The following is a 26,016-nucleotide window of genomic DNA, read 5'->3' on the forward strand; positions in this document are numbered from 1 at the left end:
TTCTAGTGTTCTTTCTGGCTTGTTGAAATTTATTTCTCTGCTTTCAAGAGCAGGGGAATATATTCATTTCTTAAATGTGTTCTTTACCCCTTTTTGGTTCCTAGGTCTTTCATTTCCACTCTATCTTTCATAGGAAACATAGATTATTTTGGCTCTTACCTCTATCTCCCTCCCTTTCTTTGTCTTTCTCTTTGTTGCTGGACATCGAGTCCAAGGTATTGTAAACAAATGTTCTACCCTTGACCTATTTCACTAGTCTCGGGTTAGCTGTAATTTATAAGCTAGTTTTATGGAGTAAAAGACATAAACTACTAGATTTTATGATGCCTCCTAATGCTTTTTCTTTCCTTGATTTAGATAAGTCTCCAGTGCCAGAACAGGAAGAGTCCAGGTAAGCAGGAGAATGGTAGGACCTTGACTTTTCCTTTTTTTCACCCAATGTCCTAGGTAAGAAGATTTAAGAGTAAACATCACATTTTCTCAACAGCAAAATGTTGGATGTCTGACTTTATTACCAGTCTAAAGTATCTGAATCTTTTCTTAGGCCATGGTTTAACTCTTCAGCTGTTGCTTCATTTTTTTAGGTGTGTGTATGTGGTTGTATGTGTGTGTGTGTGTGTGTGTGTGTGTGTGTGTGTGTGTGTGTACCTTATTATACATGAAGTCTTACTGGATAGGTCTGGCTGTCCAGGAACTCACTCTATGGACCAGGCTGGCCTCTACCTCGTAGAGATCTGCCTGCTTCTGCCTCCCTCATGATGGGATTAAATATGTTTATCACCATGATTTTGGCTTTTTGAGACAGGGTTTTGGCTTTTTGAGACAGGGTCTCACTATGTAGTCCTGGCTGTCCCGGAACTCATTGTAAAGATAAAGGTTGGCTTTGCACTTGTGGCCTCTGCTTCTTACCTTCTAGAATTCATGCTCAACTGGTTTGTTTTTAAAAACGTCTTTGAACTTTCTAGTCTCAATCATTGAGAAAAAAAGTAGACATTTTGCCTGATATGCTCTTTTATGATCCAGGCTGCATCTTGCCTCATGGTGATCTTGTAAGTGTATTGTGATCATATTGACAACCAATACAAATAACTCATCATATAAATATCAGAGTGTTTTAGCCTAGCTTTTTGAGCTCCCAGAGATCTGTTCCAGTAAGTTGAGGAAAAAGTGATGATCAGATAGAAATGGAGTGAGAACCAAAAGATAACCATATGCTAGAAATTAAGAGAAGCCTTTCCCTTTCCTTTCTTTTGCCTTCCTTACTTTCTCCTTTTCTTCACTTTCTTTAGAGACAGAGTCTCTTTGTAGCCCTGACTGTCCCATAACTCACTAAATACACAAGGCTAGTCTCAAACTAACAGAGCTCTGGGATTAAAGTCATGTGCCATCATGCCCAACAAGAATATTTTGTTTTAAAAAACATCATTGTCTTTATTTTATGTGTAGAAGCATTTGCCTGCTTGTATGTATATGTGCTTAGTAACCATGATGCCTAGGAGAGGTGTTAGACCCCCTAGAACAAGTTACCACCAGTTATAATCTGCTGTGTGGGTGCTGAGAATCAGACCTGGGTCTGATGCAAGAGCAGCCAGTGTTGGGGACTGGAGAGATGGCTTGGTGATCTTCCAGAAGACAAAAGTTGACTCTTAACACCCACGTGGTAGCTTACAACTGTCTACAACTGTCTATAACTCCAGTCCCAAAGATCTGGTGCCTTCTTCTGGACGCCAAATACATTGTATGCACATAGTACATGCACATTCACACGGGCAAAATTCATATACACATGAAAAAAAATTAAAAATGAAAAATCATGACAATGTGGTAATGTACAGTGCCTTTTATACCAGTGCTAGAGAGGCAGATGCAGGCAGACATCTCTGAGTTTAAGGCCAGCCTGGTTTATAGGGTGAGTTTTCAGAATAGCCAGAGATGTTACACAGAGAAACCCTGTCTCGAGGGAAAAATAAAATAAAATAGGAAAATCTTTTCCAAAAAGAACACCAAGTATCCTTACCTGCTGAGACTTCTCTGCAGCCCCTTGAAGACAATAATTTTGTTTGTATGTGTCTAAGGCAGGTCCTCTCTAAGTAGCTTTGGGTGTCCTGGGCTTACTATGTTCAGGCTGGACCTGAACTCACAGAGTTCTGCTTGCCTCTGCTTCCTGGGTGCTGGAATTGAATGCATGTGCCACACACCCAGCCTAGAAAGATTCTTTAAGGCTAGAGTATTAAGTAGGAGAGCAAAGGTTCATCACATTGGCAGCTTTAAAGACAACATGCATGGTAGAAGTAGATTAAACTTGGTGTCTATAGTGGATGCAGAAAAAAATTGTAACAAGTATTTGGAGTGTTTTCTTCCATAGTAAATGTGTTTCATGTCCAGAGATGGATCAATGTTATAAGGTACTTGCCACACCAGTCTGATAACTTGTTTCATCCCCACCACCAGTGTAAAGGTGAAAGGAGACACTTGACTTCACAAAGGTATCATATAATTTCCACATATGTGTTGTGGTGCATGCATAATTACTCACACTATACAACTCCCCCAACAATGATAATTCAAAAGGTATGTCTTACAGGGGTGCATGACTGTAAACCTAGACCTTGGAAGCCTGACAAAAAATTTATGTGACTTCCAGTATATTTGTGGTGAAAGAGTAGCTGCTGTCTAGCTTCATGGCACGTTGACACAGTGTAGAATCTCTTTAGACTAGGGGGTCTCTTTTGAGAAAATACCTCCATAAGATTGGGCAGTATGCAAGCCTGTAGGTTTTCCCTAATTAGTAATTGAAGTGAGGGCCCAGCCTATGGTGGGTGTGCTTATCCATTGGCTGGTATTCCTGGGTTCTATAAGAAAGCAGCCTGAGCATGCCAGTGGGTAAGCAGGCTCTGCTTCAGCTCCTGCCTACAGCTTTTAGCCTTTTCCTATTCTACTTCTCTCAGTGATAAGCACTGATGAAGAAGTGTAAGCCAAATAAACTCTTTTCTCCTCAAGTTGCCTTGGTCATGATGTTTCCTTACAGTGATAATAACCCTAAATAAGACAGAAATAGGTACCCAGGGTGGATACCAATATTTCAGACCTTACAGTGTCACTTTGTGGAGTATTTTGAAAGGACTTTGGAACTTTGGGGCCTAGAAAATCTATTGAGTGTTCAAAGATTGGTGAGTTCTTCCCTGGGAACATGGAAGGTTACTGTTGAGAAAAATGCAGATGATGGAGGCTTGGTTTGTGTAGTTCCAGAGGGAAGATTGGAAGTCACTTAATGACTCTATTGGGACTGTTTCATGTTTTGAGTTAGGAATCTGTGGGTGTGGTTGGCTGGAGCTGAAGAACTGGCTGTGATTAACATGATACTAGCCTAAATAACTTAACTCTTTCCTTTGCTGGGATAATTGATGCTGGACAGCTGGAGCTGAGAAATTAGCAGTAACTAAGAAGAGACCAGCAGAACCGAGGTGAAATATTCTGGAAAGTATTTTCTCAGAATTGGCACACAAAAGTGGTGGCCCAGAGACTGTTGTCTGTTTTGTAGCTTCTGCTGGCAGCAGAACCTGGCAGTCTCCAAGAGTTACCCAATTGGTACTGTTTATGAAATCATGAATGTGTCATGAAGAACAGCTGAGGCTTGGCACTGTGAGGCAGAGCTGCATTTCTCTACGAGAACCCAGGAGAGGCTATTGTTAAGAGTGCAACCCAGTTGAAGCAAGAGACTCCAGCCATTTGGAGATGCCAGTGTCATGGAACAAACACCAAGAACAGTAGCAGTTATAGAGTGGAGCCATCCTGATCTTAGGAGACAAGCTGGGCATGCTACAGAGGGTAAAGCTAGAGAGGATCATGACTGGATACCAGACATTAGACATTGAGTTACTTGCACAGTTGGAGTTTGGTTTTGCTTTGTTCACATTGTGACTTCTGTAAGATGCCTCCTTTTGTAAGAGCAACTGGAAAGGTGTATAGAATGATGGAAAATTGGGAATAATTGAAAGATTGAACAAGTGTAATGAAGGGGAACAGAGTTGGTGTATGAAACAACCAAAATTTAACAAGTGATCATGCTTATTGTAGAAAGTAGGGGAAATGTCCTGAAGAGAAGAATATTGTGCTCATATTTTCTTGGTTTGTTTTGTTTGGTTTTACTACCTAACAACTAAGGCTATGTGGTGACTGACTCAGAGTCTGACACTGGATCTACCATTGAAGAACAGAGGCCTAAGATCTGTGAAATAAGCAACAAAGGCAAGTATCATTTCTGCTTAGAGAAACAGTTGAGCTCGGAAGCCTTGGCACATGTGGCTGTTTTAGGATATGCCTCTGAAAACCTTAAGCTTGTGATGATTTTTTAGCCAGTTCCTCCATTTCTTTCTCCATCATGTGCTGATACCCTGCACATTTGTCTATATCCTAACATAGTTGCAACTTCCTGTTGCCTTAGAATTGGGTAGAGTTCTATCTGCCTAGAGCTCTGCTCCTCCCCTTCACTTTTCATCCTTTATGTAAAAGAAAGAGGAGAGGGTAAGAAGCATGACTCTACCTTCTTTCCAGCTGGGTGGAGACTGGGGTTAGTAGAGATTAACAGTGAAAACTGTTAAAGATCTACTATCTACTCCATACCTTATTGTATAAGGCCGCAAGCACCAAAAGTCCAGCTGGATCACAGTGACTAAATAGAGAACTTTTCTAAGCTAGAGAATTTTAACTTGATTTAGATGAAATACTGCTTTATTGAAGCAAATGCCCTTATTTGCTATGGCCCACAAGGCATCAGATTTGTGTTAAGCAACAACTAAACAAGTACCTCATGCTGTTTAGACAGTAGGATTTCAAAGTGGGAATCATATTTTCGTTGCTAGTTTATCGGTCACTTCTCTCAGCAAAATACAAAATAGAAGGAACTATCTACAACTATGAATTTTAACTGTGATTCAGAATGTCCAAGCATTCAACTACTTCAGCTTAGTTTGTGTTCAATATCCTGCTGAAGACGGTATGTACAGAGTGGGTAGAAGGAGTGTATTTACAGATGTCTCTTGAATTTCAGATGATTCCCATGATGAGGACCAAATACTTGAGTATGAAAAAGAGCTGCTTCAAAGTATTAATTCTAGTCTCAGTTCAGCTGATGATTGTGACCTGTGGGATTTTTATGGAACTTCCAACCAATCATCAAGTGAGCCTAAGCCAGAATCAGAGACAGAGCCAGAGCTGGAGCCAGACTCAGAGCTGCCAGCTCATCCAGAGACCGAGCCTCAGGCTGAGCACAGGCCCTAAACTGAGCACAAGCCACAGCCAGAGCCAGAGCAGGAACTTGTGCTGGAGCCAGAGGGAGAGCTGCAGGCAGAGCTGGAGCCCAAGACACAGCCTGAGCCCAAGCTGCAGCCAGAGCGAGAGCCAGAGCCAGAGCCGGGGCCAAACACTGAGCCAGATCCGGAGCCAAATCCTTATCCAGAGCTGGAGCTAGAGGGGAAGCTGCAGCCAGAGAAGGAGTTCCAGTCTGAGCCTGAGAGGCAGCCTGAACCTCAGCCAGAGGTAGAGGCCAAGCTCCAGCCTGAGCCAGAGACACAGCCTGAGACTAAGACAGAGGCTGAGGCAGGGGCCAAACCCCAGCTAGAGCAGGAAAGTCACCCTGAGCCCGACCCTGAGGCAGAGGCTCAGCCAGAGCTGGAGCCCACGACCCAGCCTGAGCCTAAGTCTGTGCCCCAGCTGGAGCCTGAGCCAGAGCAAGGGCCTGAGTGACAACCTGAGCAAAATATTACCAACAAGGAGGCTGAGGAGAGGCGGGCTGCATATCTGCTGGCCAAACAAAGGAAAAAGAGAAAAAACAGATTTATCTGTATGTCACAGGGTAAGCCACGTAGGAAATGTCGTAGGGTTGAGCTTGGGCCTCAGCTTGAGGCAGATCCCCAGCCAGAGCAGGAGCCTAAGCCCCAGCCTGAGCCTGAGCCTGACCCTGAGCATGAGCCCAAGGCAGAGGCAGAGGCCAAGGCCCAGGCACAGCTGGAGTCTGGACTAGAGCAAGAGCCTGGGTCTGAATCTGAGCAAAATATTACCAACAAAAGGGCCAAGGAGCGTCTGGCTGCGTATCTGCTGGCCCAACGAAGGAAAAAGAGAAGAAATAGATTTATATGTATGTCACAGGGAGGAAACGCCGTAGGCTACTCTCACAGAATGAGCCCAGCCTGCCAAGTGCATCTGCAAAGCCTAGGTCTCCTGATGTGCCTATGTCATCGGGCCAACCTGTTCATGCTGCTGAAAACACCGCATTAAGTAAGGGGAGAGGCAAAGGGGCACAACCACGAAAGTGAAAAATGTCTCAAGTGGACGTGGGGGCTCCCATTTCCATTTTCCTTATGCTCCAATATGCATTTACTCGTCAGTTCCCCTGGAGTGTTTTTTTTCTGAATTCCCTGTCCTGTTGATATTCTGGGTCATTGCCCACCCCCTCTGGATAATTGTCAATCCCTCTGTGCAGCCATGATTTAGGGTGGCTCCTCCCTCCAAGTTGTAACATGTTGCTGAATGTGTCCCCTCATAAGAGGACTGTTCATGATTTATTCTCTGAGGGTCTTGCCTAATGAGTGGCATGTAACATGTTTAATTTTAATAAATAAATAATTGATACTCTTGGTGCCTAAGTCTCTGGCTAGAGTTATTGGCATTGTGGGTTCTAGAAGAAGTCAAAAGGCAAGGTGTGACTTGCAAATTGGATGAAGGTGCTGCTGTGGACATGTGCTAATACCATACCAATCCTTAGACTATACTAGTCCTAGTTTCTCATGCAACTGAGCCTTCATGGACCCTCATGGTAGTTCTCTGTACCTGTGACAGAGTTTACTCAGCCAACTCAGCTGGTGGTTGGTGGCCCTGAATAGAGTCACTCAGAAAGTAGCAGTATGTAGCCTGCCCACACAGTCTTAATAGGTGCTGTCCTGTGCTAGCCTTCGAGAGCTCTACTTGAGCTTCCATTTCTCTCAATTGCTTGATGGAATCAATTTCCATTATACAAATCAACTACTAACCTTTCAGCTGATAGTGGACAAAATCTTGAGGGCCTTCCCAGAAGAAACCCATTGCACCAAACGTTGAAAAGTGCAAGACTGGGTATATGCTGCTCATTTGCATGGTAGTTGATTGTACATTTTTTGCATGTTCATCAGTTCAGTGGATACTGGAGACTCCAATGGGATGAAGGAGTCTGGTTGGACGAAGTTTTCTGACCCTAAGGAGATATGCACATGATGAGGTCACCTGCTGGTTCCCCTTCTTTCTGTCCTAGCCATCCAGCTAAAGGTCCGGGCCTGTGTGCTCTACTCAAATCCTAGGAGTTGACTGGCAGAGTGCTTCCTTCAACCTCACAGCAGCTCTGACCTCTGAAGTTTTCTTTGTCCTTAAAATCAGGTCAACGATGCATATGTGGCCCAGGCACTTTTTAGCTGTACACAGCTGATGGCCATCAGTTTACACTGAAGCAAGCCAACAGAGTTGAATGTGATAACACATTAATCCCAGGACTCAGAAGGCAGAGGCAGGGCAATTAGGAGTTCAAGGCTACCTTTGACAAATCAATTCCAATGCCACTCTCCTCTGAATGGTACTCTTACCTCAGGAATCATCTAGCAGGACAATTATACAGGAGAAGGTAGAACTAGGTGTTCTGATCTGGGATGGGAGGGAGGGTAGTTAAAAATGTCTGCAGGGTTTTTCTAATGCTTTGCATGATCACATTTCCACTTGCTTGTAATTTTAGTATTATTCTCATAAATCTATAGGGAGCTATCAGAAACAATATTGCCTAAGCCAAAGGCATGCTAATACTTAACCTAGAAGTCCCATTAAGGTTTTAATATTTCATTTTCCCACTTACAATATGAATTTTAATTTTATCATTGGTTTTACTTACATTCAGGAGTAATGAGAAGAATACATTTGAAGAAGCACATTTGTGTGCAAATGGAAGCATTTTGATTTTTGTGTGTGTGTCTTTTTTGTGTTTGTTTTGTTGTGCTGGGGCTAGAACTGAGGACTCTTGCATACCATACAAGTATTCAACCACTGAACTTCTTCAGTGTGGTGATACTTTTAAGCCTGTATTTTGGGAGGAAAAAAATGCTGTTCAGGTAGGGGGAGGGAAAAAGAGTTTTGTGTCAGGTTTTGGGCAGGGGAGATCAGCTTGGGTCTGGGAGAGGCTCTGTGTCCCTGTGCTCTTTACCTTGCTGATATGATTGAGTCAGCTCATCATGTATCAGTAAGGGATTATCTCTGGAGTCTATTCTTATTTTAGCTGTTTTTACTACAGGGATGCTTCTCTTGATAATATCCAGGTTGCTTTCATAGATAGAGATAGACAGAAGAAAGGGGAAGCTGCCTCTCAGTGTCCTTCTCATGACCCTTCATCTGAAGGTGACCAGCCGGTTTGAACTTTTACCTCTGTCTTGTACTTCATTGCTCTGGGAGCCTCCTATGGTGCTTCATATGGTTCTTGTGTAGGCCGCTTGCTGATCATAGTGTTGAATATATCTAATCTGGGGTTCTTCTTAGTTCTCTTGCTGTGGGGTACACAAGCTCTGAGGCAAAGTTGTCTAAGTCTTAAATCTAGCTTTCTCTGAGTATACACTGAGATCCCATTCTCTGCTGGGTCTGGCAGATGGCACAGACTTTCATCTGCTGCCTCTGATGATATATACCTGCTTTCGTCACTAGGTGATTGAAAGCAGAAATGTTTGATATCACTTGATTTGGGCTTTGGCTCTTGAGAGTGTGTTTGGGGCTTCTAGAAGTATAATGCAGCTACACACAGACACTTGCTGAGAAAGCTCCTCCTTTACTAGGGAAGGTCATTCTCTACTGAAGAACATTATACTCTTCAACCAAGTGCAACATTAGAAAGAATTAAAACCTCTTTTAGTCATTGCATTAGCTTCCTTTTGTTTTGTATTAATTTGTTTTGTTTTGTTTTTATTTGATTTGTTTTGTTCTGTTCTGTTCTTTTCTGTTCTGTTTTGTTATGTTTTGTTTTGTTGAGAGCTGTCTGTCCAGCCCTGACTATCCTGGACCTGCTTTGTAGACTAAGCTGACCTCCAACTCACAGAAATCCATCTGCCTCTGCCTCCCAAGTGGTGGAATTTAGGTTTGTGGCATAGCATCCAGCAGCTTCCTTTGATTTATTTATTTCTATGCTTTCTTCACTCCCCAAGTTTTTTACACAGGCTTTTATTCCACAATTCAGTAGTTAACAAATGCTCTGACAAATTTTCCATCTTAGGAGCCCGTGAAGTCAGAAACTCCCCATGTTGTCATTTCTTTTATTATCTCTGTGGATTCGATTCTCTAACCCATTTGCTCTAGCCATGATTTTTAATAAGCCTCCAGCTATGGTGACACATCGGATGAATCCTAGCAAGAGGAAAGATAAGGCAGAATGATTGCCATGACTTTAGGGCCAGCCATGCCTATGTGGCAAGACCTAGCTCATAAAAAAACTGCTTCTATTGAATTCAGTAGTGACTAAGAATTAGCCCTTTGTATGTTCAGCATTATTCTTTGTTCTGTTGGAGGTATGCCTTGACATATGGTGCAAAGATCATGGTTTAATGGAAAGACTGAGAGATTTGGGTCTGAAGACCTATCTCTGATCTTTGGGCCAGCTACCTCTGAGCTTCAGTGTCCTCATTTTCAAGATGAGGTTCTTTGCAAAGGTTAAAATACCATTGATGGTTCTCACTAAAGTAGAGATGGGGTCACTCTGTGTCATGGGAAAATGTTGATGCTGAATACAAAAATGGGAAATTGCAGTTCACTCCAGGCATTGTTTGAGTTACCCACTTTGGGCACAGGAAGTACTAGCTAGAAACAGTGATTTAGAACCACATTGATTCAGGCCTTCAATACCAGGCCAACTGGGAAGGTAAAATCCCAAAGGAAACAAAATTCCTCTGGAGGTGAGTGAGTACTTTGATTTGAATGAAAAGAACCTGGTAGTGAAGAACAAAATTACTGCTTTTGTATAAAGGGGAAGACAGGGATATGATTAGAGAGGTGACCCTGACTTGCAACGGAGATGCTGGCTGGAAGAGCCCATAGTGAGGAGGTAGCAGTCCACATCCCAGTTGAACACAGGGCAAGGGAGAAATGAACTTCAAAAACCGGTTGTGATAGAATTATAATCATGGAGCCTGTTATGCTAAATATAGCTTCATAAATCTGTTCAAAATTTGCATTGAATAACTGCAAAGTCAGAAACATGGTGGTCTGACCTTAGAACCCTGTCTTTCTGATAAAAAAAAAACCTGTTAAATTATTCTAACCTGGCAGCCTATGTCACAGCTTTGAACTGTCATTTCTGGATGGACAGACCTTTTGTGTGTTGCTTAGAGGATATTATTATTGCACATCTCACCATTCCAATGAAGGTAACATATCAGATTATTTTTAGGGCCAACTGCGCATTTTTTTTTCCAAATCCAGCATCTCCATTCTCTCAGTATCCAAGTGTCAAGATGTCCTCTCTAGACAGTCATGAACCTTCCTCCAGCTTTACTTTTGCCAATGTCTAGACATTCATCCCAGTCCTCTTCCCCACACTGCACTCAATTTATTGTGTGCTTTCCTGCTCAGAACCTGGTTTTCCAGAACATTGTAATCTGCTCATTCTTCACATCTCCTATCTAGCTTCTCAACACTACACTTTCAGCACAGGCTTCAACCATTTTTTTCCCTCTGGGTCTCAAACCATTCTTTTCTCTCTGGGTCTTTAGATACAATCATTACTCACCTTTTTTGACTTCTTTCATGTGCCCCCAACATATTAGGAGACAGAGCCTCACACATGCTCTATAAGTGCTTTGCCATTGAATATTAGCTACAACCCTCATTAATTCTTAGAAATCAAGGATTTTTGTCTTGTCTCTGATCTGGGATCTTACTATGTTGCCCGGGCTCTTCTTGAACTCCTGTGCTCAAGCAGAGCTCATATCTCAGCTTCCTGAGTAGCAGGAACTATATTTAAGTGTCTGCCACCAAGCCAGCTTTGAATGATCTTCTTTTGATAGGGAGGGCTATGGTACAGGTTGACATAGGGGGCTCTCAATCTGTAAAGCAGGCTGGTCTCATACTCTCCATTTAGATCAAGGTGACCTTGAATTGTGTAGTTTTCCTGCCTCATCCTTTCAGTACTCAATTATAAAACCTTCTGAGGATTTGTTGTTGCTTTAATTTTAAAAAATGTTTTTTATGCAACACATATTGATAATTTTCTTTCCCCTCTCCCAGATCCTCCATACCCACCGAACTTTAGGTGTACTTGCTTATACTCTCACTCTCTTACCAAAAGAAAGAATTTAGCATAACAAAAAAAATAAATCAAAACAGAACAAGAACATAAAATCCAGAAAAACAAAAATACTAAAACAAACAAAACAATGTTATTGTTGTTTTGAGATGAGAGCTCTCTAAGGAAGGTTCTCACGGACTGATCACTAACTCAGGGCCATCTTCCTGGTTCACCCTCTCAAGGACTGCAATTACAGGTTAAATGGCCTGTCTAGTTCTAAACTCAGTCAGTTGTTAAGAGTCCAGCTAAGCTAGGCAGTGGTGGGACATGTCTTTATTCCCAGGACTGTGGAGGCAGAGGCAGGGAGATCACTATAAATTCAAAGCCAGCCTGCTCTAGAGAGAGTTCCAGGACAGCCAGGTCTACACAGAGAAACACTGTCTTGGAAAAAAGGAGTCCATCTGAGGGTGGGTAAGATGGCTTGGGGCAACAAAATGTGCTGATCTTAGTTTGATCCCTGGAACCTGCATGGAAAGCAGAAAGAAATTACTAGACTACAATAAGTTGTCTTCTGCCCTCCACATGTATGCTCTGGCATGCGTATATATGCACACACATAGTAAATAAATAAACAAGTGAATATGTAAATAAATAAATAAATTTATTTAGGATGCTTTTCATAATAGGGCCTTGTTCAAATCTCTACTTTACCCCAATTTTCTCCTGACCAAATCTCTTGGACACACATACATGCTGAGCCCAGTTTTTTCCATAGAAGGAAGAAACCGAGCCTTCCCCAGGTGAATTTTTAGCAATCCCCACAAAAAAAATGAATATGCTGGAGCTGCTCCCCCAAAAGCTAACCTCTTAAAGTGCATCTAAAACCCAAACAAGCTTGTCATGGGTGTAAGTTTAGCTCTCAGAATCCTGGTAAGGCAACACTTATGGCTGTTTGTATATGCTCCTTTGAGAAGATGCTGTGTTTGGTGGGGGTAAAAGTCAAGGGGTTTCTGGGCAGTAGAACCGAAGAAAACCCATTGTAGCCTCACAGTTCCTTTTATTCTTCTTACAGGATCGGTTCCTGGACACCTTGATCCCTGAGCACGCCATGCAGCCTCTTGGTTGCTTGATGGCATCCAGGGTTCTCATGCTGACTCTGGGCAATATCACGCTCAAAAATGCAATTCAGTACACCTGGGGCCACCTCCTGTTGCCATAACTACATAATTACCTAGAGGATTTGTTAAGAATGTGTTCTGTACAAATACAGGTGAGAGCTTTCTCAGACTTTGTCCAATTACTTTATAATTTTAGCCTTCAGTAGTTGTTTGTTTTTCTTTATTACTTTATTTTATTTTATTTTTTTTTTGTGGTGTGAGGAATTGAACTGAGGGCTTCACGTGTGTCAGGCAAACACTGCATTGCACCCTGCCTGAGCAATATCACCAGCCTTCCTTTGGCTGATTTTTGTCTTTGAAAGAGGGTCCCGGCAATTTTTCCCTCCTAGTCTTGAGCTAGCTGTATAGCTCAGGCAGGCCTTCAACTTGTGATCCTCTTGTTTCAGCTTTCCAAGTGGCAGGACCAAGTAGGTCTGTCAGAAATCTATGGACTGCCTGACTTGAGGACTGAATCACACTGTTTCTGTGTCCTCTTTCTCTATTATTCTCTGTTATTTGCAAATAGTTGCAAAGGTTATATACTTGTTCCTTTTCAAAGACCTCGTCTGGCACGTGTTCCTCATCATATTTTTTGGGCAGTAAAGAGGACTTTTGCTTTATGAAAAGAGTGGTAGTGAAAACAGATGGTTATTTTTAGAAATACCTTGTGTTGTCAGAAGCTGGTGATTGAGTGGGTGTCTTCCCTGTGGCTGCTGAAATATTAATGCACCATGTCCGTAGCAGCTTTATTCATAATAGCAGAAACCTGGAAACAACCCAGATGCCCCTCAGTTGAGGAATGGATACAAAAATCATGTTACATTTACACAATGGAATAATACTCAGCAATTAAAAGCAAGAAAATCATGAAATTGGCAGGCAAATGGTGGGAACTAGAAAAGATCATCCTGAGTGATCTACCCCATAAGCAGAAAGACACACATGGTTGATACTCACTTATAAGTGGAATTTAGACATAATATAGGATAATCATACTAAAATCTGTACACATAAAGAAGGAAAGCAAGAAGGGGGACCCTAGGTAAGATGCAAATATATTCTTTTAGACAAAAGAACTTAGAAAGCCACAGAATCATTGTAAAAACAGCTAACTGTGAGTCTCTCTAGAATACTGCATATATGTTTTTCATGAGCATTAAATTTTCTTAACCTTTTCTCTCTCCCCCTTCCCTTTACCTACCATTTTCCCCCTCCTTAAATCTAAAGTATTCTTAAGAACTCAGTAACTTTACTTCCCTTTGGCTTGCCCTGATATCCTTCTCTGCCTCCTAATGCAGACATAGTTTTGCCAAGTGAAGAGCCCTGAGGGGGAGGGGAACTCCTTAGCTACTGGTGGCACTGAATCCCTCCCCAGAGCTGCTCTGTCCTGAGGCTCAAAGCTGCTCTCCTCCAAAGCACTGGATTTCCTGTAGTGTCCTGTCCTTGCACAGCTTGGGTCCTGAACACTGACTAGGGCTGGTGAGAGAATGAAGAAATGACAGAAACACAGACACAGAAAACGTGCGGTTGAACAATCAGGAGAGGCCACAGCACTCCAGAAGCTCAGCATGTTTACTACATAGAACTGAACAAGAAAGCAGGTTTTAGGGTGCATGGCTGAACAAGGGGGCATGCTTATTTAAATTCAGTAGGCAAAGTCTCTAGAGGAGCAGACCTCAGGCTATAAACACCCGGGATGAGAAAACTGTGGATACTGTTTTCCACACACCCACTATCAACATTCACACTCAATTCCCCAGGGAAGGCCTTGCCATCACTCTGAGCCTCATTTCAGGGGCAGAGTGGGTCTTTACCAGTTTTCTATGAGCCTAAGACTACAGTCCTTGACATGGCTGTGCCCGTGTTGACAACACACATTCATTCAGGGATTCATAGGCTCCCTATATATCCACCTTTCTTATTTTTGGATGTGCAGCCTAAAGCTTCACACTTAGTCGAGGGGTGGTTCGCTGCAATGGCGACACTAAACTGTAATGATGATAACAAGGAAGAGCATGACCGCTGCTGTGCACAACACGAAGAGTAGGCTATTTTAACAAGACTGAAACTGCGAAGCTCACCAAAGAATGCTTTTGCAACAAGAGCAGAGGAACCAATCCAGTCACAAGCCTTCTGCTTTTCTAGGATGTGCTGACAAAACTGAGTCACAGGACTTTATTATTGTGGGTCCAAGCACCGAGGAGGATGGTCCTAATGAATTCCCCATTATATTTGTTCTCATTACAGGAGTTGCTGTCACACACGTGTGTGACACAGTAAAACCTGTCCAAACTGCAGGGCTAAAACCTGCCCCCAACAGTTGGATGGAGCCCACTGGGACTCTGGATGGTTAGAAAAATGCCCCCCTCCAAAAAGAAAATCACTAGTACAAACAGTTGTCACAGGATGTGACCAAGTCACTGAAAAGCATAAGCCCAGCAACTACTCCTCTGACTGGCATGGACACAATTCCCAGACAAATCAGTAACAGAGCCACTGGGTCATATGAAACAGGTGGTTAAAAACAAAACAAAACAAACAAAAAACTGGGTAACATTTAAAGCACTGAGATTTTTCCCCTTTGGTGCATGCCTCTTTGCTATTGGCCACCTTCTCTCCTTCAGTATACTGTCACCTTCCTGGTGCTGAGGCATCAGGCTAGGGACAACCATCTCCTTGCTGTGGGGGTTGCTATCACCCTCTACCCCACACTGAGCTTTAACTTGCCTTATGTGAGAATCAGCCCAAGCTCCTCATATTTAATTATAGAAAAAGGGAGGGATGTTAGTATTTAGGCAGCTTGCTTCTGGGTTGCCTAGCAACCTATGATGTCATCATGTGTCACCTACCATGTAACCACACATGGCAGACATGGTTAAGTTTCTCCTGTAAAGGTTCAACTTGCCACTTTGTTGCCCTATTGCCCTCTTGCTCTATTACTCTCTTGTTCTCCTGCCCTCTCCCCTGTCTTTGTCAGGGGACCCTCTCCCTTCTCCCTATCATGTATTGCTCTCTCCTTCTCTCTCTCTCTTCATCTCCATCTAATAAACCTCTTTCCTATAAAACCTGTTGTGGCATCATCAATTCATTGCTCCTAACAATAAGTGCTGAATTTTCATGTGTCAGACACCACACCTAGTTCACTGAAGGAGAGTGTCATCGAGTGCTTCTTGAATGCTGGATAAGTATTGTCCTGCTTGAGCTACAGCCCAAGCAGAAAAACTATTTTTATAATCATGCAAAATGGCCTGGGCTGCAGGCTCAGTGGGTAACATGTGTACTGTGCTTGCTTGAGGATCTGAGTTTGGATCTGCATCTCCAGTGTAAAAGCCAAGAATTGGGAACAAACATCTGTAACCCAAGTGTTGGGGGAGAAATAGGCGAAAACCGATCGAGTCAAGGGGCTTTCTGGAGAACTAGCCTAACTTAATTGCTGAGCTCCAAGTTCAGTGAAAGAACGAGTATTGAAAAGTAACACTGTGGGTAGGGGTAGAGAGAAGGTTCAGTGTTTAAGAGCTTGTGCTGCTCTTGCAGACGAACCCTGTTCAATTTCCAACACCCTCATCAGACAGCTCAAAACTGTCTGTAACTACAGCTCAAGGGGATTTGATACCTCAAGCTTCTGAGAGCATACGAACACATGCATAAGTACATTTGCAGTCTCATTCCCAGAAATACACCGACACTTAAAATAGCAAAAATTCAGCCACTTAATTAAAAAAAATAATAGAGTGGAGAGTGATCAAGGGAAAACTGACTTCTAGCTTCCACTGGAGTATTCACACATACATCAATGCAACACACACACACACACACACACCAAAATGGGCAATCCAGTGCTGAGAATGTAACTCGGTTACAAGAGTGCTTGACTTGGATGCAAGGAGGCCCTGAGTGTGTCCCCCAGAACTTCATAATCCAACTGTGGAGACACAGACCTGTAATCTCAGCACTCAGGAAAAAGAAGCAGGAAAATCAGAAGTTCAGATTCATCCTCATGCTCTGTCATGACGAGATGAGTCATTCTACATGGGTAACATGCTCTCCTTCCACCTGCCTGATGCCAGCTATTTGCCTTGTGCCTGGAGCTGTTAACGATTACCATGTGGTCAGGGATTATGTCCAGCTTAGTCCAATGGAAGGGAACCGATTTCCCTCTATATTTAGAAATACACCTGTGATACAAAGAATAAATTGTAATAAAAAAATAAATAAACCTTTTAAAAAATGGAAACACAGTTTTCCTTTGTTTTGCAAGTAGTCTCTTGGGCTCCCAGACTGACCCCATACATTAGTCTTAGCTTTCCCTGTAGCTGAAACTAATTGGCTATACCAGTGCCTTTTATGTGGCTCAAGTTATGATTATTATTTTTTGAGAAAACAGTCTTAAATTAGATTTTCTTTACAAGTAGGAGGTTTTCCTTGCATTAGTGTCTAAGCATCATGTGTGTGCCTGGTGCCTATAGAGGTTCGAATTTGGCATTGTCTTCTCTGGACCTAGACTTATTGGTAGTTGTGAATGATTGTATGGTTAATGCAAATTGAACCCAAGATTTCAAAAGAAGAAGTAATTTTTAAAATGTTTTATTTTGTATTTAAGACAGGCTTTCTCTGTAGCCTTGCCTGTCCTTGGCATACATGTAGACCAGGCTGTGTTGGAACTCACAGAGATCTGTCTGCTGCTGATTTACTGACTGCTGGGGACACAGGCATAGGCCACCATGCACAGCCCAACATTGAATTTTTATTTTTTAGGATGAAGGTTTTACTTTATTGTGTAGGTGGGCTCATGAGTTTCCAGACAGAAGGGAGGTTTAAATAGCTGGAACTAGAGAGTCATTACAGAAAATTTTGTGTCTGGCTCAAGAATCTTTTTTAAGTTTAATTTTTTTATTTGCTTTGCATATAAGGGGTTTTGCTCTTGTTTCTGCCAGTGCACAGTGAGTGTGCATGGTAACTGATTTTGGAAGGCTGCATGGAATCCCTGAAACTGAAGTTACCGGTGGTTGTGAGCCAGTGTATGGCTATTGGGAATTGAAGCCAGTTTCTCTAAAACAACAGGTCTATGTTAATGTTTTTTCTTTTTTTTTTTTCTGATTAGACATTTTGATACAGGGATTCTCTGTAGGCTTGGATGAACTATGCTCACTTTGTAGACCAGACTGGCCTTGAACTCACAGGAGTCTGCCTTCCTGTTCCTCCCTGCCATGCTGGGATTACAGGTAGTAGCCACCATGGACAGCCTAACTTTCATATTTGGTTAGTAAAGAAACAAGATTTTACTTTGTTGTCCATGTGGGCCCCTGGGATCCCAGACACAAGAGATGCATTGCTCTGAGCTTCTGCCATCTCTGGCAATGAGGAGGCACATACATCAGTGTCCTTCATGTCTGGCTCAAGGACTTTTTTAAGAAGATAATATTTTATTTACATTTGTGTTATATGTATGTGGCTTTGTTATATGTATGTGGTTTTGCTTGGCTTTGTGTCAGTCTCCCATGTGTGTGCCTGGTGCCTTTAGAGGTTGGAAGAAGGCATTGTCTTCCCTGGAACTGCAGTTACTGGTCATTGTGAGCCACTAGATGGGTGCTGGCAATTGAACTCAGGTCCTTATAAAAACAAATGATTTGGGGCTGGAGAGATGGCTCAGAGTTGAAGAGCACTGCTTGCTCTTCCTGAGGTCCTGAGCTTGAAGAGTTTAAGTGAGCCTGAATATAACCCGATTTTGAAATAAAGATTTTGACTTGGAACTGAATTCAGGTATCTGGAAATATCACAGAATGTACACCTGGCAGAAAACAAAGTTAACTCTCCTAGCAACAGCCTCCAGGAAATATAGCCGGATAAAATAGAGACAAACTCCCTGGCAATAATCAATGGGAATCGGTTGAGAATCAGGTGGGAAAATTCTCCCCAATGTTTCAGATGTGATTTAGAAAAATAGCCATTGTGATTATATGCCTTAGCCATTGTGATTGTGTTCCTCAGAAAAGGTCACCCCGCCCTGCTAAACTTCACCCAATTCTGTAACGCCAAGGCTTGTGCCCCCCTGCTTGCTGCCATGGAAAACCCCTGCTACCAGACTTTCCCTTTAAAAATCCTGGTCACTCGGAGTTCGGGGTTCCACTTCTCTACTGCTGCATCAGTGAGACTTGGGTTCCGAGTTCGATTATTCTCCTAATAAAGCTCTCTTGCAATTGCATCGAATCTTCTCCTGGTGGTCTCTGAGGGTCCCATGAAGATGGCATAACAAGCTCAGTTCCCTGCAACCAAGGGGTGGCTCTGAAAAATATATAATGAGATCTGGTGCCCTCTATTGGCTTTCAGTTGTACATGCAGGCAAACCTACAGTATGTCATTAAATAAATCAATTTTACAAAAAATAAGAATGAAAAGAAAACACTGAAATTAATAAAAACAGACTGTTTTCAAAAATTCCACCAGATTTAATTCACTTTATTTTTATTACATAAAAACTCTTCTGTGGTAGCCATAGCTGGAGCCTGGATCCTCTGAACAGAGACTGTGGTGTGGGTTTTCACAAGATGATCAGTGAATTCCTCATAAGGACTCTTGGTGAACACAGAGGTCAGGGGTGAGATGGCTGATTAGATAGTGCCCTGTTGCTTAGGTTTTGTTTACCCTTTCAGCCTTCCTGAGTCTACACTATCTCTGCCCATTGATAGTCCTGACACAATTTTAGAAGAGACCTTTGCCAATAATCCCATCTATTGGGCTTAAATGCTAAGTCAAAAGGGGCTCCCTAAAATTAGTTACTATTTCGGGGCCTGCCTAGCTGGAGCTGCAACTGGACAAAATGCCCATAGAGATGCTAGAAAGAGAGGATTCCAGAGGTTGGTTTAAATCCTATAATAGTTCTCCTTCAGTTATTATCCTAAAACTACCCTGATGGGACCACTCATTTTGATTTTTACCTTTGGGTCTTGTATTTTAAATTACTTGATGGCTCTCATGAAGGAATGCTTTGAAGCATTATATAGTAATGATACTCAGATCCCATTGTGGAAAATAAATCTGGAGGACACTGAGAGTTATATCTGGAAGACCCAAGATTGGGTCTTCAAATGATCATGGGAAGGGAGAAATGAGAGACAAAATCATTAAAAATTAGTTATTTTGGAGGGAGGGGGGTCATTGAAATAAAGTTTAAAGCACAGCCTGAACAAAGGCCAGACAGGTGGAGACATGTCCAGCCACCTGTGGGGAGGAACCAGCCTTACTGCATGCTTTACTACTCAGTAGAGTTACAGTTGCTAGGAAACCAGCCCACATCACCACCTCCTCTAAGACAGTTTAGTGATCAGCTGGTACTAGGGAGGAAAAACATTGTCTTTTGTGTCTGGCTCAAGAAACTTTCATTAGATTATAACTTTTTTTTTATTTAGATTTCTGTTACATGGATGGAGTTTTGTATGCATTTGTGTCTGGGAACCATGTATGTCCCTGGTGTGTGAAGAAGGTATTGTGTTCCCTGGAATTGGACTTTTTGATGATTGTGAGCCACTGCATGGGTGATGGCAATTGAACCCAGGACATCTACAAGAACAAGGGATTTTTAAAATGTTATTTTATTTTATTTTCACAGTTTTTCTCTGTACCCTTGGTGAGCCTTGTGTTACTTTGTAGACAAGGCTGCCCTGGAACTCACTGAGATCTGCCTGCACCTCCCTTCCTGAGTGCTGGGAATACAGGCATGTGCTTCCATGCCTCGCCTCACATAGAAGTTTTATTTTAGGAATAAGATTTTAAGTTGTGCAGTTGGGCTCCCATGTTCCCAGACAAAATGCAGCCTTTGGCCTCAGCTTAGTCACTCATAGAGACTAGGAAGTAAAAACAGTGCCTTTTGTGTCTGTCTCAAGTCCCTTTATTTAGATTTCAATTTTTTTAAATATAGATTTGTGTTGCATATCTGGGGTTTTACTTGCATTTGTGTCTGTGCAGCATGGGTGTGCCTGGTGTATGAAGGCATTGGAGGTTGGAAGAAGGCATTGGATTTTCTGGAACAGGACTTACGGGTAGTTGTGAGACACTGTATAGGTGGTGGGAAGTGAAACCAAATCCTCTATTTGAACAAAGTCTTGTTTGTTTGTTTATTATTTTGAGACAGGGTTTCTCTGTAGCCTTGCCTGTCTTGGCTCACAATTTAGATCAGAGATCTGTTCTGGAACTCACGATGTAGACTAGGCTAGCTTCTAAATCAGATGTCTGACTGCCTCCACTTTTCAAGTCCTTAGTTGAAAGGCTTAAAGGCTTGCACAATTATGCCCAGTCTTGGACTTTTTAAGCTGTCATTTCTAATCAAACACAAACTCCTGGAACAATGGTTAGTGTCCAGAAGCAACTGCATGAGAAGTACATTGATGTCTGTCAGAGAAAGGTATTGTGTAAAAAAAGGCTTGTTTGTTTGTATGTTTGTTTGTTTTTCTCATGGATTGCAAAGGGCAGCAGAAAACATAAAGTAACCAATCCTTTTTTCCCTCCTCAGGGTCTAACAAGTTTTGATGCCAGCACCAGAGTTCAGTATAGCTAGATGTTTTGCTGTTGCACCTGCTTTCTCTTCTACAGGGGACTAAATGGTCTTATGCCAGAGCTCAGGGTATTTGGAAGACCAGAGAGACGAAATTTTAAAAACATTCCGGCAGTTCAAGCAAGGTAGAAGCCTTCAAGTTCTCCTATAACTAGATTTTTTTTATTTTAGTTTGGGTCAGGTATAGGTTTTAATACCATCACCGAGGAGGCAGAGGCAGGTGGATCTCTGAGTGATTTGCCAGCCTAGTCTACAGAGTGAGTTCCAGAAGAGCCAGGGTTATGCAGAGATACCCTGTCTTGATTTAAAAAAAAAAAAAAAAAAAAAAAAAAAAAAAAACCATAAAAAATGAACGTAAAGACTTTTTTTTTTCCTGTGAACTCAGAAAGTTGCTAGAAACTGGGCATGGTCCGGGATTCAAAGTTAAAGGTGGGACTATGGCCAGTTCCAGCCAGCCTGGGCTTACAAGGACCAGCTCTTAAAAACTACACGGAGAAGGGGGTTGTTAGAGAGGGTTAGCCACAATTTCCGGCTTGGGTACAGCTCTCTATTGAAATGGTGCCCTTCTGTGAGAAGTAGCATCTCAACAGGGATGTCCAATTCTAGAAGCACTGGTGCAGGTATCTCAAAGTCATGGTTAGAAAATTCAGAAACGTCGTTATTCCTGAGAGGTGGGAGCCCAATAAGGCGGGATTATGTCCTCTACTCACATGGTGCCTAGGGGCTTGGCACTATTAAAGGCGCTGCCTGCACACATCCTTTTCTGGCTCGCCAGAGGAGCAGAGGAGCGTGGGGTGGCTGGGACCTGCGCCAGACACGCACACAAGCAGGTGTTTCTATGGTGGGCTAAGAGGGCCTGGTCTCCTTTGAGTGTCGCGGGTTTAAGTAGAGTCACCACTTTGGAGTAGCCGGGTTCCGTGTAGGCACTTGGGATCAGGAGGACTGAGATTCAGTAAGACACCTCCCCTTACAGAGTAAAAGGGCCATGGGGGTCGGGATTGGGGCCAATGCCGTCAGCAACCGTGCAGAAGGCCCTGGGATGGATGCAGGCACTGCTGAAAAAAGAACAAACGGCCAGGATTCTGATGGGGTTAGGGGCAGGACAAGGATGCCTCAGAGGACAGTAAAAGCAGAGGTGGGTGATGACGAGGAGAAGGGAGCATTGGGGAACATGGCAGCTAAGAACCTTGAACCCAGGGACTGGCGGTTTAGAAGGTTCCAATGTTTGGCCGTTACCAGGGGAACCAGGCGGCTTCCGGCAGTGCTGGTCTGCACACAGGGAGCACAGGGCACGGGTAGGGTAGTAGTAAGAGGAGGTTGTGTCCAGGACAGGGGACAAGGGCAGACAGGGGCCTAGCCTTCGACGTAGGCTTCATGGGTTGTGGGACAATGGTCTGCATGTCTGTGGGATGTCCCAAGTGGGTAGGAGAAGGTTGCTGTGCTGGGAGGACTAGCTAGTAACCTGGGGCTTAGGATCGCTAAAAATGGGGGCTTGTGTGGCTGAGGGGAGACTAATGGCCACCATGGGCAGGATATTACCTATGGGCCAGCAGGAAGGATGGGATCTCAAAACCTGATAGGTGGAATCGCCCAGAGGTCCAAAAAGCAAAGCTCCAGTTTTGTTTCTAGAAGATGCCAGGAACTTGGGACAGTACTTGAAGGGAGCAGGGTTGGGCGGGCTGACAGATGGGGCTGTGGAGCCAGGGCTGGGCTAATGGTTGGGGGCAGGGTGGGCATGTGGACAGGACCGTGATGGGAGACAGTAGAGCCATGCAAGATAGGTGGGAGAATGGGGTGGGGATTGGCTCGAGGGGAGGGGTGGCCTGAGGTGGGAAATATCACTGGACTCTTGTGAGAGCCCCTGGCTGAGCAGCCAATGGGAACATGAGGCGGCTTTTGCCTAGTGGAAGGAGCTGGGAGGGCCAACAGCCTCCTGAGTTGAGGCCTGGTGTAGCTCATTCCAAAGGACAGGGCCAGACTAGACCACCAGTCATGGCAGCTGGAACTGCAGGGAGAGTTGGCTCTGGGTGCTTTGCTGGGAGAGCAGCTTTCAGGAGAATAGGGGTTGAACAATTTATAATTAAACACTACCGATGTTGAAAGAAAGCTGGGGGTTAAATTGAGGGCTGTAATTGTCTTTATACCTCACTAATATGACACAGTAGATAAAGGGTCCACTACATGCTTTTGGCTTATATACATATATATATGTTTTCTAGATAATGTTTTCTGGTGTAACTCAGGCTTAGAACTCAGTATGTAGACGAGGCTGTCCTCGAAATCAGAGATTGGCCTGCCTCTGCTTTCTGATTCATTCATCCTGAGTTCTGGGATTAATGTTGTAAACCACTACTGGCCAAATTGTTTTGTGAAACTAAGACTTGCTTTGTAGCCCAGACTGGCCTTGAACTTGCAATTTTTCTGCTTTCATCTTCCCTGTATTGGGGTTTCAGGTCTGAAACACTATTCCCTACTTCCTCAGTTAATTTTAAAAACATAGGGTATATTTGTTTATTTTTTGTGTTTGGACATGCAAGTGCCATGATAGGTGTATAGAGATCAGATTTTAGACAACTTGCAGCAATTGGTTTTCTCCTATTACTATGTAGGTCCCTGGGATCAAATTCAGATTGTTAGGTTTGCTGGCAAACACATCTTACTGATGAGCCATTTCAACTGTATTGACATTGGTTAGTCTTAAATATGAATTATAAAGAAACAAGTATGTTAGGTTCTAGAATTCCACACCCCTATACATCTCTATTAGTAGGCAGAAGCTTATAATTATATGAAGCACACAATACCTTATTAAGTATGAGTAATTTCTAGAAAGTCACTCTGATGAAATTCATGCCTACTGTTATATAACCTCCACTCCATTCTTGATAGCACATAGCTCCTATCAAGACATATTCCTCTATATATGCACTCATATATGTAGACATATATAGACAGCCAGACAGACAGAATTAAAAATAAAAATTGAGAAATAAAAATAAAAGACAAGTACATAGAGGGGTTGTGATGTAGCTCAGTTGGTAGAGTATTTGCCTAGCTTGTATCAAACTTGGCTCAGACACCAACACGGCATCAATGAATTGCAGACACACTGCTGTGAATCCCAGCCCTCAAGTGGAAGAGTCAGGACAATAAAAACTTCAAGGTCACCTTCCATTACATGGGGTTTTAAAGCCAGCCCAGAATCTAAGACACTATTCTTAGTTTTGAGGTAGGGTCTTACTATTGAGAACAAACTGGACACATGTTTGTGGCTAAAGCTACTTCTGACCTTGCATTTTGGAAAATGGTTGTTGCCGGCATTTATTTGAGAATGTTGATATATTATTGCATGTGTTGTTCGTAGACCTCAGTTTAAAATCCTCTTTTTTTCCAGTTACATTATTAACATGGATATAAAAAGCAGCAGTGAAGAGTTTAAGGACTGTAAGTAGAGCCATCTTTTGATTGGAGTGTGCATATATTAAATGTCTTTGTACAGATGACTGATAAGAGATTTGGGACACTTGGATTGATCTAGTGCTATGTTTGTCCCCTTCTAGTGTTCTTTCTGGCTTGTTGAAATTTATTTCTCTGCTTTCAAGAGCATGGGAATATATTCATTTCTTAAATGTGTTCTTTACCCCTTTTTGGGTCCCTGGGTCTTTCATTTCCTCTCTATCTTTCATAGGAAACAGATTATTTTGGCTCATATTTCTCTCTCCCTCCCTTTCTTTCTGTTTCTCTTTGTTGCTGGACATAGAGTCCAAGGTATTCTAATCAAGTGCTCTATCACTGATCTATGTCACTAGTCTTGGGTAAATGTAAATTTTACTAGCTTTAATTTATAAGCTAATTTTTAGGAGTAAAAGACATGAGCTACTAGATTTTATGATGTTTCCTAATGCTTTTTCTTTCTTTGATTTAGATAAGTCTACAGTGGCAAAGCAGGAAAAGTTCAGGTAAGTAGGAGAATTGTTGGAACTTGACTTTTCTTTTTTTTCACCCATTGTTCTTGGCAAGAAGATTTAAGAGTAAACATCACATTTTCTCAACAGCATCATGTTGGATGTCTGACTTTATTACCAATTTAAAGTATCAGATTCTTGTCTTGGGCCGTTGTTTAACTCTTCAGCTGTTGCTTCATTTTTATAGAGGTATGTGTGTGTGTGTGTGTGTGTGTGTGTGTGTGTGTGTGTGTGTGTTTGTGTGTGTGTATCTTTTTTTACATGGAGTCTTACTGTATAGGACTGACTATCCTGGAACTCCATAGACAGCCTAACTTTCATATTTCGTTTGTAAAGAAACAAGATTTTACTTTGTTGTCTATGTGGGTTCCTGGGATCCCAGACAAAAGAGATTCATTTTTCTGAGCTTCTGGAGTCTCTGGCAATGAGGAGGCACTCCATACATCAGTGTCATGGAACTCACTCTATAAGCCAGGCTGGCCTCTAACTCATAGAGATCTGTATGATTCTGCCTCCCTAATGTTGCTATTAAAGGTGTGTATCACCATGATTGAATTGTTTTTGGCTTTTTGAGACAGGGTCTCACTATGTAGGTCTGGCTGTCCTGGAACTCATTGTATACATAAAGGTTGGGTTTGCACTTGTGGCTTCTGCTTCTTAACTTCTAGAATTCATGCTCAACTGGTTGGTTCTTAAAAACATCTTTGAACTTTCTAGTCTCAATCATTTAGAAAAAAAGTAGACATTTGGCCTGATATGCTCTTTTATGATCCAGGCTGCGTCTTGCCTCATGGTGATCTTGTAAGTGTACTGTGATCATATTGACAACCAATACAAAAAACTCATCATATAAAAATCAGAGTGTTTAGCCTAGCTTTTAGAACTTCCAGAGAGCTGTCCCGGTAAGTTGTGGAAAAAGTCATGATCAGGTAGAAGTGGAGTGAGAACCAAAAGATAATCGTGTGCTAGAAATTAGAAGCCTTTCCCTTTCTTTTCCTTTCCTTTTTCCTTTCCTTTTTCCTTTCCTTTTTCCTTTCCTTTTTCCTTTCCTTTTTCCTTTCCTTTTTC

Source organism: Meriones unguiculatus (assembly GCF_030254825.1).
Source record: "Meriones unguiculatus strain TT.TT164.6M chromosome X unlocalized genomic scaffold, Bangor_MerUng_6.1 ChrX_unordered_Scaffold_30, whole genome shotgun sequence".
Lineage (NCBI taxonomy): Eukaryota > Metazoa > Chordata > Mammalia > Rodentia > Muridae > Meriones > Meriones unguiculatus.